Below are 14,989 nucleotides of genomic sequence, written 5' to 3'. Positions count from 1 at the left end.
TTTTTTTTTCTTTTCTTTTTTTTTTTCTTTTCTTTTTTTTTTAACCCAGAAATAATACACACTCTTCCCTTCTTCCTGGATAAAATCTTTTTTATGATGAATATTAATAACTTCTGTAAGGTTTTTTTTTTCCTCCTCCGCGCCTCCAGGCATGTCAGCGAATGTCCCCTGGCAGCGGCCCCTGGGGAGATGTGTGCCTGGCTTTCGCCCTAAGCAGCCAGGGGAGCGTAGCCCTCCATCAAATCTCCTTAGTTTTTGCTCGTCAAAATCTGAGCTATCAGAGATGAAAAAAATGTGGCTCCTCCTTGAGTTGCCCCAAACATCAGGTTAAGCCAAAGCAAGCTGTGGGATGTGTCCATCTCAACAGCTGGCGGTAGGCATTTTTCCTCTGTTTCTTTCTTATTACTCCCCCCGCTCCTCAACCCTCTTATCTCAGCTGTGTACAAACTGATATGGTACTTAGCAGGAAAGTGACTGGAAATTAAAATAACTTCGTTCACCAGAGGTTATCAGCTGGATATCTGTCATCATCAGTTTGTACAGAAAGTCATCTGCGGCAAAGGGCTGGACTAGAGCAGAGCCGGGCTCTCGGCAGCCGGCAAGCATGAGCCCTCCCGACAGAAACCGAGCCCAAACCTGCTGATGCGCGGTGCTCTCGCTCCTGGGGTAGGCACGGCTTTTCTTTCTGTCTTTCCAGGCGAGGTGAAGGGGAGATGAAGAATTTGCAGTGCTGTGAGTACGGTAAAACGCTGGCTGTAGCGATCGGCTCTGCCGGCGTGGGTGAACTAATTGTGACTTGGAAGTTTATTGTGCGCGTTAATTTTTGTGGTATAGCGCGGCAGGGATTTGATTGGAAAACAATCACTTTCCCGAGAAACCGTTTCTTTATTAAATTGTATTATTAAAGGTGATATCTCTTTCTTGTCAGTTGTCTCTAAATAATATCGTTAAATAATATCGGTCACCCTGCCAGGCTAAAGTGACTTTTTTTTCCTTTTTACTTTTAGGTGTATTTTAGCGAGTGCAATATTTAATAGAAAATAAGCTTTTGCAAGTGAGGGCGGTGATTTGTTTTCTACCCAGCTCGTCTTTCGATGCTAGCTTGAAACGTAAAACATTTTTTGCCGTGGTTTTTATCTGCAATTGAGAGACAAGAGCAGTGGAAGCCTCAGGAGGCGATGCCCACCCCGCTTCTCCCCAACTTGGGCGCTGTCACTACAAATTTCTGTGCTGAGAAGCACCGAGGTTTAAACCCCGCGTTTCCTTTCAGTCTTTTGGACGCCCCTTCTCCAGTTAAACACGAGGGTATTTCAAACACGTGTACAGGTGGATATAAAGCGAGAAATACCGTGAGAGGCTTTTCAAGTGACGGGCTTTGCTCACTGGGGGTGTTTGCCGGTGCTCATGTAAGCCCATGGGGGGAGGTGGGGACCCGCCTGGGCCCGAAGGGTGCCTGCTCGAAAGGTGAGGATGGCTGGGAAAAACGGGCACGTTGCCCTGGCAGGCGCCTCTTTCCCTGGCTCCAAAGTGACCCATGTTTTACACTCAGGCGCCTTGGTTTTTTTCCCCGCCGATTAGCCTGTTTACGTTATAGCCGGGCTACAAGCTTAATTTTATTTCCTCCGATAAACACGATAAGAAAACCCGGCTTAAACTGGGACCAGCGTGAGAAACCATTCCCAGTCACCCCTTTTCTCTCCACTCCTTTTCGTTTAGGGTTTGCTGTCGAACCGCTTAAATCATAGACTCCCAATTCTTCATTACGTCACTCCTTCCCCAAATCCCGCTCTGCTGACGTAGCTTTCACCCCGGGGCTCCGGGCGGCTCTCGGGTATCTCCTGCGCCATGCCTGGGTTAGGTACCCGGGGGTGCATGTGCAGGGACATTTTTGAGGGCAGGGGGTTGCTCGGTTGCGGGGAAGACACCGCCGGGGAGGAGGTGCCAGCGAGGTGACCATCGCTCCTGGTCGTTGTGGCCAAAGAGGGAAGAAGGCAGATTGGGGAAAAAAAGACTTTCGTGTCCAATTAAGGCAAATTCCCTCGCGGGCACTTCAACCTCCCAAAAAAGGGTTGGGGGTAAGCCGTGTGCAAGCGCAGAGCTGTTGCTCCTTCCCCCCACTCTCGGGTCTCCGCAAACGTGATCCCTTAGCAGGGGTGCACTAGGGAGGAGGGAAGGCTCGGTCCGGCCGCACCCTCGCTGCCCCTCGGCCCAGAGGGTCTCGGGAGCATCGGGCATCGCCCGGCATCGGGCCCCAATGCTCCCGTGGCGCTGCGGCCGTGGGGGCCCGGCGGGTTGGGGTGCGTGGCGGTGCGAGGGGTCACTTTGGTGACTATCGCAGGCTGGAGTGTATTCTTTTCCGAGACGTGTTTATGTAACTTAATGTACTTTAGAAACTGCTGGGGAGTTTAGGCCGGGCTGATAAGCGCCGCGGTTATTACGGGCGACGTGCCGGCACCTCTCCCCCTCTCTTCTCCCCTTCGCTTATCCGCGCTACTTAAAATATACTTTTATCAAGGCCACCCCACGATACGGACTGTTTCCATTGCCCAGCGGCTGTGACATTGAAGCGGACATATCGATCGGGACACCGGCGGCTCCGGGGAGCGCTCAGCCAGCGGGGAGCTGCCGGCCGGCTCTGCGCTTCCCGGCTGCCATCCGCGGAGAGCTCAAGCCCCCGCGGCAAGAGCGGCGGCCGAAGCCGGCGGAGAAATCCGCATCCGCCCGAGAAGAGATGGATTTCAGAGGGATAGGGGCCTTTGACATCACCCATCACCTCCGTCTCGGGCCGGGTGGGACAGCCCAGGGAGGTGAGGGTAATGGTCAGCCAAAACTGACTCCCAAAGCAGCAAGATCCTCTACACACCACAGCATGGGCAGGGGTGAGCACGGTGAACGTGCCCTTTGTGATAGATGAGATGTGTCCCACGGTGATGACGGAATCCCAGACTACCAAAGATGAGGAGAGATTAATTTTTCTTTCCTCGAAAATCCTAACGAAGTGTTACCGGGTGCTCAGAGGCCGAGCTTTAGCTCTAGCCGTCCTCGCTGGTCGCAGACAGGAGGCTCCGGGCCCCGTGGAGCAGGACACCCTGACCCGGCCCGCGGAACCTTGCCCGCTCCCTGCCGGCCGCTCGGCTCTCCCCCAGGCTGAAGCCGTGCCCGGAGGCGGGGAGCGGGGCAAAATGATATTCCCCACTGCAGTCAGCGACCTCCCGGTCACTGGTGACCTGCTACTGCGTGCTTTTGGGTGATTTCCACCGTATCTTTAAACACTTGACTCTCAAATAAGCATCAGGCAGCAGAGAGCCCGCACGGACATTTATGCAAGATATGCCCAAGTGTGTGGTTTCTGTGTGGTTGGGGTTTTTTTGTTGTGTTGGGTTTTTTTATGTTTGGGGTTTTTTAAAATAATGATCTGCAGTTTCTTTTTATTTGCCCTCCTTCCAGTCTCTGAGGTCCGGCTGGTTAATGATTTCAGCCTTAAAAAAATTAAATAAATAAGATCAACAAAACGCGCGGAGGAGGCTCCTGTTCCGCGTAACCTGACTCCCGGAGCCGGCGCTCCGCGGTACCCGCACGCCGAGCCCCGGTGGGGTGTGCAGGACGAAGGCGATGCCCTCCGGTTCTCGGGGGGACCGGGATGCAGCGGGGACACACGCAGCACCCTAAAGAACACGATCCAGCTGCTTCTGTCCAACAGGGACATACACGATTTGTCTCTTTACAGCGCATACACAGAGACTTTGAAAATTAGTTAAGGATCACTTTTCTTGCTCCTCTGCCGTTTTAAAGATTTTGAGAATCCGTGGCTAAAATGGCCTAAATCTGACCGTTTTATCAACGGGCACCTCAATGCCCGTGCTACAAAGAGAACAGTGGGGTTGTGTTCCACTCACTGCTTGAGGCGACGAATATTATGTATTATTTTTAACTGCACACAACTGTAGATAAATCAAGTACCTCGACTCTGTGTGCGAATCGACTTTCACACCTAGTGAAAGAACGCGTTTCAAGACAACAAGGCCAGAAGGAAAGGCCCCCACCCTGTCCCACCTCCCCGTCGAGGGGAGCAGGGAGACGTGGGGGTGGGATCCGCCTCCGCCCGCGGCCGCGGTGGGAGCCCAGAGCCCTTCCCGCCGCCGCGTCTCCCGGGCCGGAGCCGTGGGGATCACTGCCCGCTCCTGTCTGGGCGCTGGGGAAGGCTTTCAGAGCTCTCTTCTGCTGGATCTGACAGGAAAACTCGGGGGAAAGTTTCTTGCTGCGAGTGGTCGTTGTGGGAGAGAGCCGGGAGCGGCGGGACGCAGGGCACGGCGGAGCCGCACTTCTCCTCCCCAGCCCTTTAGAGCCGAGCTTCTCCTCATCCTCCCCCCGTTCCCTATCACGGATGTTAGGCAATATCAAATCCGATCTGCAATTAGCTATCCTGCCTCCGCCCCCATGACCGCAGCACAGAGAGTTAATTCTTTCTCACTTAAACCCATCCCTCCCAAAAGAACTCCAACAAAAACTAAACAAGACAAAACACCAACAAAAAAAACAACCAAACAAAAACCATCACCAACTGTTCCCTGGGACGGCTGTCGCCACTGCAGCACACCGTGAAGGGAGCATCGGTTTATGCGTGCATCGAAACCTGCCGGGAAACCCCCCACATAGCTGTGTTCTTACTTCTCTGTCCAGGAAATAAAGTAAATCATCAGAGCAGGTCGCAATCTTCCAGTGAAATGTTTTCCACAGCTCAAAATGAATATGTTCTCTTGGAAGCATTTTTCGGGAGTAGCTCCGTTTCGTACGTGTCCACGCTGAGCTCCGGCGGGGCCGCTCCATTTCTCTTGGCATCGTGGCAACCTCTTGCCTTCCCTTTTGAAACCGCTTTCTTCCCCATTTACCTGCCTGACCGAAATGTCTGAGAACATGTGCTAATAAGAATCATATTAAACACCCAAACAACGATATTCGTAGTCTTAGCTAAACAAACCGCTTCCCTCCATCACAAATAATAATGTTTTAACTTGCTGCTTTCGTGTGAAATGTCAAAGTTTGGGGACTTTGTTCCTGCTTGGAATGAAAGTAGATTTTTAAACGTTAAAATAATATCTTCCAGAGCGAGTCTGACCAGTTCTGTACGTGCAAGCGTTACTAGATTGAAAAATCAAATCAAAACAACCACATCACAGAATGAGAGATTTCAGAGTTAGCAGTTCGGGGTAATTAGATAGCCTATTAATAGCCTTGCTCCTCGCTGCTATCAAAAGTAAGTGGATGGCTCCTGCCTCGGGAAGGTATGAGCAAACGTGCCACGGGAGGTATGGAGACCGAGGAGATAGGGAGAGGTTTCCAACGAGACTTGTGGGGCCCCCATGGAAAGGCAAAATGAGTGTACCCCCCTTGGCGTTGCTTGTCATCCCCACAGACGCGGGCTTCTCCCTCCTTTTGATAGATGGAGGTGTCGGAGGGAGTCGCGGAGGCAGGTCCCGGCCGGGCGGGTCCCATCCCCGGCGACCCGAAGATAAGCGATGCTGCTAATTCACCTCCGGGGAGGCGACGCCTTCATTCCCTTTTGCTTTTCTTACCCTCGGTGTTAATGGCTTCGCGGACACAGCCCTCTATTTGCAGTTAGAAGTATAAATATATACGTTCGACGTGGGAATACCGCAATTTCCATTTCGTTCATGTAATCACTGCCAGTGTTTATCCATTTCGCCTAAGCCTCCACGACCAAAGAGGGCGTGCAAATAATCCGTACTTTTCCATTACTTTAGGAATAAGTTGGGTTTATGCATCCGTTATTGCTGCTCACGTTGAATTTACAATTCAATAGTTAAGGACGCCAGTATCTGCAAACAGGCAAAAGAACAATTAAAAAGCCGATCGTCCCAAAACTAGGTGGCTATAATGCATCGTTCCCCTGCTGGTGTTGATTGATTTTAAGAGGTCACAGATGACTGAACTTTAAAGAGTCAAACGACTTTCTTTTAATTCCAATTAGACGAGCAAGAAGTAGCATCGTCCGGTGTACGTAAGGTTTTATTCTTGCTGAAATTTCTTACATGTTTTACATACACTCATTGTAATAATTTCTTGTTTTGTCTTTCTTGATGGAAAAAATAGTTTTAGTATTAAAGATGGAGCACAGTAACAAAGGAGATAGGAATAATCCTAATGTTACTCAGCTTCGAGATTTTAATTTTTTTTTTTTTGTATTCTTAATATGGATATAGTTTAGCAGCCTTTTTCTGAGTAAGCAATTCTCAGAGTAAATCAATGTGATGTATAGAGTAACTACTATTTCCAAGGGTAAAAAAAAAAAAAAAGGACCCATGCACTTTCAATAAACTCTGAAGAAAATACCATGTCCCAGTGTTAGAGGATAACTTCAGAGAGTTGCTAGCGTTCATCAGTAACCAGGATGATATCTGGATGATCCATTTAGCATTTGCCAATCACAATCATACATAAGCTTAGCAGCACACAACTTTAATATTCACCTCTGAAATAATAATCTAAAACCCCCCAACAACACAGTTTTAGTATAAATTTGCAGAGGTTATTTGCTTTGCAGCAGCACATTTTCATTGCAACATTACTGTAGGTTGTTTTTTTCTGATAGGGTGTGTGTTTTCTGCTTGCGTCTCTGCTCATTTATCCAGATCCTAAAAACGGCTACTGGTTGAGCTGAAATTTGTCCTTGTTCACAATGACTTAAAGATGAAGAGATAGTGCCACAGACCTCCATGGAAATATTGCTTGCAGAAATAAACCTTGCCCATGGATCACTTCTGAGGTTACCAGCAAGAATTACTACTTGGTCCTTCAAGTCATGGTTTCAACTTCACTAAACTGTCTTTAAGCAGAATTTTATAGAAACTTCAGATGAATATTTGGTCAGCTAATTCAGAGTTTTCTGCTATTAAGAAGCTGTTGGTCCCAAACAAACCTAATCAGCACTAGTTCAGCAGCTACCATAGCTCCTGTAATGAACTTAACAGTAAAGGCAATGTAGGTGCTCTCTGTTATGTCAGGCTCTGTCAGGTTTAACAGCACCTCTTTATGACACCAGCGCCATGCCATTGGACACTAAAGATGGCAGATCCATCTCCATGGGCAGCACACAGTTATAAACTTCCACTGCCCTTAATTCTGGGGGCCAGTGACCCCAGCAGAAAGGCCAGCCATGAGAACTGACATCAGTGGCATCTCATGGCGTCACAGATAAATCCAACAGAGGTAGGGCTGTCAGAGCCTAGGAGTGTTGGGAGACGAAAACTCAGCAGTGCTTAGCTAGCTGGAGGGCTTTTCCCTGGCTATTTTCAGCTTTCCCCAAATGCCCCATAGGTGACACCCTATGCAGTGCCATTCCCCACAGACCACCAGTTGGGCTGTAGGGACACAGCTTTTAAGTAGCTACCACTACTTAAATCAAAGTGTTTCAGCTTCTACACTAAGCCAAATTCTTTCCCTCCAAAAAAATTTTGTATTAAAATATTTCATATTATCCAAAATGAAGATTTTTGTGCTGTTTTTGAAGTATTTTGCCCTTTAAAGAAAATCAACTTAAAATTAAATATGCAGCAAGGTCCATCTTGAGAGGGCACACAAAGTGCTTTGTATTTTTTTTTTCTTTCTGTTTGGTAACAGGCTGACATCTGGAGTGGTAGGAAAGATCTGTCATGCCTGGATCAGAAGCCAAAATCTCAGCACCTCTTCCTTTCTCAGCCACCAGAAACTACAAAAAAACCCTCCAGTTTTCTCCTTGGTCAGCAGGGCACAGAGAAAGCAACAACCCCTGAAGTGGTTGAAACTATAGCCTGTGCTCCTTGTTGAAGGTTTTAAACTTTTTTACTTTAAAGGTAGGGGCTCACATGAATATGCTTCAAGATATTTCACTCATGGAATTGGAGAGGGGTGTAATTCAGCCTGAAGCCAGGATTTATGCTGCACTCTTATTTTAGTTCCTACTGCCTAGGAGAATCGTTACTACTCAAATCACAAACTGTGTCTGTGGCCTGTGCTAAGTTTTCAAATTAATTTAGTTTTAGTTTTGATAGCTTCAACAGAATTGTTGAATAACATTTCCTTTAGCAGGGGTTTTCCAAACAAATTTAATTTCTCCTTGCAAGAAGTGGAAAGAATGTATTTTTCTTGTGCCTGCTTGGAACTACATGTACTTCTGTGGTCCAGAAGGTGACATACCCTTCACAGGTGATTCCTCTAATAAGCATAGAGAGGAGAAATGAATTGTTGTGACCTACCAGAAGCTACGAGTAGCTACCAGAAGATTAAAAATATTCTGTACTGAAATAAGTTAACCATTGCTCATCATTTGGACTTGTGGAGCACAGAGCTGGTTGAGCCTAGGGAGAGAACTGGAAAGCAAACTTCTCAGCTGGAAAAGGACACCCCCTGAATTTAATGGTGTTGGACCAAATGAATAGGAATAAACCTGGAAGACTTTGGCTGAATGCTGAATGTGAGTATGGGCTCAAAACAACACTTCTTTCATGTATCAAAAATACACTGTTTAATAGATTAAATTATTTTATCATCCTTCATTTGGAAGACAAAAACCTGCTGTGTGAAGCTCAAGAAGTAAATAAAATCTAGTGATGAAAAACTAAACTCTGATGGGAATTTTCCTGGAGAAAGGCCTACTCAAATTGACCTGTTCAATTAAAATGCAATAAAATGCAATTTCCTTTACATCATTACATGCTAATGTCTGCCTTAGAATTACAAATTTGTTGAAACCTGATCAATATGGTTCATCTGTGGTTTCCTCTTGATAATAAAAAAAATGGAAACAGATGCTTTTAAGGAAACATACTAATATTTTAAAATAAATTTGGTGGTCTAAATGAAGAGTACTGACGGTACTAAAAAGGGTAATGATTTAATTATTTTTGTTGATGTCAGTTATTCATTTGTGGGCCATCAAACTATAAACTGGGGTACTTTATTGACTGCAATATACACTGGATATGTGCCATATTATTCAAGAAAAACAATACACTGCAAAAACAATACAGAGAAGAGGTAATTTGTACAGAGTTCATGAGACAATTATATAATCTAATTACAAAACTGACTCACTGTGTCCTTGGTTCTATTTATTAGAAGAGAATTGAAGGACATACTAAACATACTCAGAGTTTAGGAATTTAAATTTAAATCCTGCCTGTATACCCAAGCATCCAGGAACTGGTGTGATCCAGAACATAGATCATGATTCCCAAAAGAAGGATGCCTTGATGTGGGACTCAGGATACAACTTCATTTTCCTGTGTGATGGAAGTTAAACTACTACCCCATTTTCCTGAGGAGTTCTTTGAAACTCAGTAAATATCACAGAAAGACTTTTAATAATGTTAATGGCACACAAAAAGTAATGTAATTATTTATTTATTTTAAAAAGTGACAGCAGTTTGAAATCTGTTCTTCACACGTTTCACTGGTAAAAAAGCTTCTGGAGAAATGCATCAGGAACATTTGAATGCAAGTGAAGGTATTTCATGTTCAAACAGAAACAAATCACTGAGGCGCCTGAACACAAGACATCACCAAGGCTTTGCACATGTCACTCACTCACAGAGAAGCACATCTAAGCATGGGAATGACCAAAGCCTAAACAAAAGTAAGTTGCTGAATTATTCTGTGAATTTTCCTTTTGTAGCTGCACTGCAACTGTTTGAACTCTTTTCAGTCGTTTTTCCTTAAACTTTTAATGCTTTTTAAGGAACATATAAGTATTTCCTTTCTTCATCATTTAACTTTATTAAATAAAACCCAGTTTTGCATCTCTTCTGATGCTTTTTTATTCTCAATTTACTGTGCATTTTGTATTTGAATAGATTTTAATGGGTGGCATCCATAGCATAGTAAATTTGTGGAGGAGGCTAGTATTCAGAATGATTACAGGAGTATTTGTTTATAAAACAGGAAAAAACCTCAGTGTCTCTTTATTTGTTTTTATTAATGGTAAGGCTGGCTTGCATGAAATAATTTTTAGATTAATACTATGAGAATCTAGGAAACAGAATAGCTAATGGAGAACCTGGGACACCTGAATGTAGTTTTGACTCAGGTGGGGAATAATTCTGCATATTGGAAGGTACAATTCTGCAGCACATTTGCCCTGGTGCAATCCTGGCTCCAGAAATCCTTTCCCCCTGGCAGAAGGGACTCTTCTGCCTGGAGGAGTCACTCCAGTGCCAGCACAGCAATCCACTGCCTTCTCCCAGTTGTATTAATGGAATTCCTTGTGGGACCACACTGGAAGAAAGACCATTGAAGTGATTACAATTAAAAATAGCTCTTCCTCTGCTCCTCCCACAAAGAGTTTATTTTTAACTTCCATCACTTCAGTGTGCTGATTCAAGCACTGCTCTACACGCAGTTGTTTTGGCACAGCTGAGGAGGTGATAAACTGCAGGCCAGAGGTGGGAACAAGCATCAGGGGCAGGAGCTGGCTGTAGCAGCTTTGCTGGCAAAGGCAGTGTATCATGGGACTATGGTGTGATAGTTCACTGTATGAACTTAAACTTTGCCTTTCCTGAGTGTTTTCATAGCCATGAAGCATCTCTGCTGCAAATTCCCAGTACAAGAGAGCTGGTCCTACCCCAGCTTTCCTACCCAGCCTGGCCTGTTTGCATCAGAGATTCACAGCCATGTGAGCCGCATCACCGAGAAACAGAGCGTATATGAAGCCTCAGCTGGATCCTGAGGCTGATGCCCTTAAAGACATTTAGATAGCCAACTTTCAGGCAGTGGAAGGCTTAAATGAGCAGGGCTAGGAGCAGGCATAGGGTCAGTGACAATGCCTTGGCCATAGGACAGCAGCCACCTACCTACCCACCCTCCCAGGACTCTGCTCACAGCAGAGACCTTTTATGTTTGGCTTTCATGCAAAGGATCAAGCTGTGTGTGGGACTCAGGACCAAGTGAGAACTTCTGGCAGGTCATTTGGGCCACAATTTAGGATTCCTCCATCTTTTCTTACAGCACAGGGCATGAGCCACTTGCTGAAACCTTCTTTCTTATCTCTTCAATTTCCTGGCATTTTACAGACCTCAGGCTATGATGGCCCTTTGACTTCGTCTGTCCCTTGCCTTCAATTTTGGTCTTTTGAGGGCTTGAAAGCCATGACCTAATTTGAATTTTTGTTAACAACTGTATAAATGAGCACTTGGGTGGACTTGCATAGCCTTCAAGAAGCCAGGAAGTCAGATAATATCTAATCTTATCCTTGTTAGGGTAAAAGAGTGTCCCTAGCACACTATTGACCAATGCTTTCTAGAGCAGACATCAGTGCATCATATAATCTATCCTACAGTTCCCTATACTAACAACAATTACCTGACTGGCTCATGTGTGAGAACATCACAGCCTGACATCATCTAGGGCACACTAATCTCAGTGAAAGAAATACCAATCAATTGAGTCTGGAGCTCTCCTTCAATGCCTCAAGTAACTCACTTCACACATCACAATCTGAGTTTTGAGCCTCCCACAGGTTCATCAGACATTACTTTTTCTTCCAGTCTTGAACAAGACTAGGAACCTAGTCTTTTCTTAATCATAAGTGGAACTTCTGGCAGATTTAATATTTCAGTGTCAAGCCCTTCAATAAAAAGATCTTGTCGGCCTTCACAAGCATAATGCTTTTATTCTGATCCATGCACACTGTTTCAGTCCACCCTGAGGCTGAGCCCCTAAGACCTTTCTGTAATGCAAATAAATGTAAAACAAAATGACATCACAATGGCTCTAAAGTAGCACTTCCATGACACTCAACCATATCTTGATGGCATAAACAAAATGCCAACTGAAAAGGCAACCTTGAAAATCATCTACCTCACAAAAATATGATTTTGTGATGGAATGGGGCAGCCCAAGCTTGGCTGGACCATGTTGGACCACAAGGATCTCCAATCCTTCAAAAGGTCAATAGAGCCTTAGTCCTTCATTGTCTGCAGAATTAGCCTTGAAACCATTTCTTCAAAGTCTCCCACTGGTTTCAATGACTTTACCTGCACTGGAGTATTTTTCTGTTTGTCTGTGAACCTCAGTCATGACTCATCTGTCCTCACTTTGCAGAGGTGAAGAATCAAACAACTGTACAGAGCATATAGAATCCAAACACTCACTGTGGAGAGCACAATACATGGTATGTAAAAGGTTTAAAAAAAAAATCATACTTTCCTAGTAGTCTTTACATATCCATCTAGGTGGAAGTTATTTCAGAGAATACTCATGCTACTCATAAAAAGCCATTTTCAAAGTCAGCCAAAATTCCAAGGGAAAAAAAAAGAAAATTGAAGGGCAGGCAGGTAACTAATCCATTTTGAAGCTGTCAGGTTGTGACCTGAGGTATGTTTTCACAGGAAAGGCAAAAATGAGGTTCTTTCTCTAATGAGGAACAACACAATGATTTAAATAAGGAAGGATAAATTGCCAACATTCAGTTGCTGCCTGCACAAAAAAACATTCCCAAGAAGAGGACTGATCAGATTGTGGACGGCTACAAACTTCCAGACAGGCAGTATGGACTTAGAACTCCTGCTCCTGAGCTCCCTTTCTCAGTTGCAGCTTATATAAAAGTCTGTAAAGGAGGAAAACCCATGAAATAATGAAGATGAATGCAATAAATAGACCTGAGTCTGTCTAGTTGTTTTAGTGGTTAATGCCACTAGAAAAACCCTGCAGGGCTTTAGGCGATTCTTAGTGATGAAGATTTATGAAGCCCTTTTAAAAACTTCATTAAGGGGTCAGAGAGATTTAAGTGGCCTCACAAGCTCTGCACTAAGCCAAGAGATTCACTTTACAGAAACTCAGCCAAAGGCAGCGAGGACAGAGCTGGCTTGCAAGGGCTCTTCACACACTCTGGGAACAATGCTGAGTACCCTTTGCAGGACAGCTTAATGGGGAAGTCCCTGTCAGGGTTGTGGCAACTAAGATGGTTAAAGGAAACTGCTTAGCAAAAGTATTTCCTCTGAATAATGTTAAGGCCAGCATAGTCCGGTAAGCAAGCCAAGTCTGTATACACTGCTCACATAACTTTCTTATTCCAGTTTCCTTCAGATTGTCTGAAATATCATAAAGCTGTTTTGGGGTTTTTTTGGTAGTTGGAATAGATTTTCCTTCTTCAGATGACAAGTGCTGCCTGAAACCCGTCAAATCATAGCCCAGAATCTTACCTTCCATACTGATGCCTCTAAGCAGTTGTTTAGGACTGTGATTATTTAGATATAAATAGCAGTGCTCATTAATTTAGCAATCACTCCCAGCTATGAAAATGCAAATTAAGTTGGCTTATTTGTGTTTTTGAAAAAGAGAGAAGGTGGTGGTGGTAGGTGGGAAGGGGAATATTCCCCAGGTGCTGCTGTTTATCACCTTTCTGTCTCACCCTGAGCCAGGGAGTGTTTCATCTGCACCCTGCAGAGCTTTGCTGGGCTCTGTTCCATCACCACTGAGGTGGGTGTGCATCACACACCTCTTGTAAAGTTGGTTCTTGGACTGACAGCTTGGGTCAACCCCACTAAAAAAAATAAATCCTGGACTTCTTTTTAATCAGTATGCAGAAGAATAAGCTCTGGTAGCTGGCAAAGGCAGAAAACTTTGGCAGAGCAAGAGATGAAGACTGCTTTTGTGGCTTCACAAGTAAAACTACCACTCCCTTTGGCTTGCTGGAGCTGCCTGGCCATGGGGAAGCAGCCATGATGGAGGAGATTTCATGATCTGTCATTAAATTCAGTATAAACCAAAGCAGCACAACTCCTCCAAAAGCTGTGTTTCAGATTGACTGCCCACCTAAATACCGTTTGCTAGATAATTATAACCTGATATTCTGTGCTTCTTATGGATTGTGGGAGGTGCTACACAGCCTCAGTGCCTGGTGAGGAGGAGAGAAGCCAGAAGGAAAGAAGGTAAAAAGAGAAAGTAGAGTAGAGAGAGTAGAGCATGGAGAAAGGGAGACCTGAAAAATTTGCAGGAAGAGAAATACTGCACTGCATCCTCAAAGACCTCCCTCACCTCACATCCCATCCCTGAGAGCTGCCAGCAGCAGGCACTTACAGAAACCTCCTCCAAAAAGGCTGATTATCCCTAGCATGTTAAAAACCTTGGAATCTAAATGCCTCCAGCATTAATTGAAGGGAGATCCTGACTTTTTGCAGTGCTTTGTTGGACAGAGAATCTAAGTAATGGAATCGGCTTAACAACTAATTTTAGGATTTTAAGGGAGCTTGTTCATGCCAGTCCTCATTCAGAAACACACTTTTTACATTCACAGAGCTTAAAGAACCTGCTTTACACCAAATGAGAGGGATGGGTGGAACCCCACCCTTGTGAGCAGGGCTACTCAGTTAGATTTTGTGGCAGAATGGCTCAGGTCTGCGGTAGCCTCTGGGAAGGCTTGAATTTATGAATTATTCCACAGGCAACTGTCTGCTTGAAATCAAGCAGTAGCACTACTTCCCAAATAGTTATCCAATAAATTATTCAATATTAATGAACTGCATAAGAAATGTTATCTACTGTTACCTCCATCCCGCAGCTTCTCTTAGGGGGCCTTACCTCACTACTCTCATTTGAATGCAATAATTTCTAATGTGCTCCTGAAGGTACCAACAAAGTCGGGAGGTGTCTTCCCATCTGCAGGAGCAATTACAGACCCAGGAGTGAGTGGATTACGATTATGGCTGGCAGGAAAGAGAAGCCTCCCTCATGACAGTGAGTCACAAGATTATCACCTTGACAAGGAAAACTACAACAGAAAAGTCAACTGCATAATATCCCAAAATATCCCAAAGAAAGCAATTAAATGGTTTCATTGATAGAGGCTTCGGATGAGCTACATGCTACAAATAACAGCTTCATTCTGGCCACTTCAATGACAGATGCTAGAGATAGGAAGAGCCATGACAATTATGTTTTGCTATGGCATTTTGGGAAACTGGGGATCAGGAATTTTTCCAGAGTGGGAAGTTTGTTT

The 14,989-nt window shown here is 44.9% G+C and overlaps 1 long non-coding RNA gene across 2 annotated transcripts in view; it reads left to right on the top strand.

Moving 5' to 3' along the window:
• Nucleotides 1-16: 16 nt before the first annotated feature.
• LOC115493857 (uncharacterized) overlaps nucleotides 17-14,989 on the top strand; it is a 33,107-nt gene continuing 18,134 nt past the window's right edge. For both annotated transcript variants that reach the window (XR_012054107.1, XR_012054108.1), the window contains exons 1-3: nucleotides 17-666; nucleotides 7,639-9,631; nucleotides 12,094-12,163. This is a non-coding gene — a long non-coding RNA (uncharacterized lncRNA). The remainder of the gene's footprint in view (nucleotides 667-7,638; nucleotides 9,632-12,093; nucleotides 12,164-14,989) is intronic.

This window comes from Taeniopygia guttata, chromosome 2, assembly GCF_048771995.1.
Source record: "Taeniopygia guttata chromosome 2, bTaeGut7.mat, whole genome shotgun sequence".
Taxonomy (NCBI): Eukaryota; Metazoa; Chordata; class Aves; order Passeriformes; family Estrildidae; genus Taeniopygia; species Taeniopygia guttata.
The sequence above is the reverse complement of the archived record's forward strand: the minus strand, read 5'-3'. Positions and strand labels throughout refer to the sequence as shown.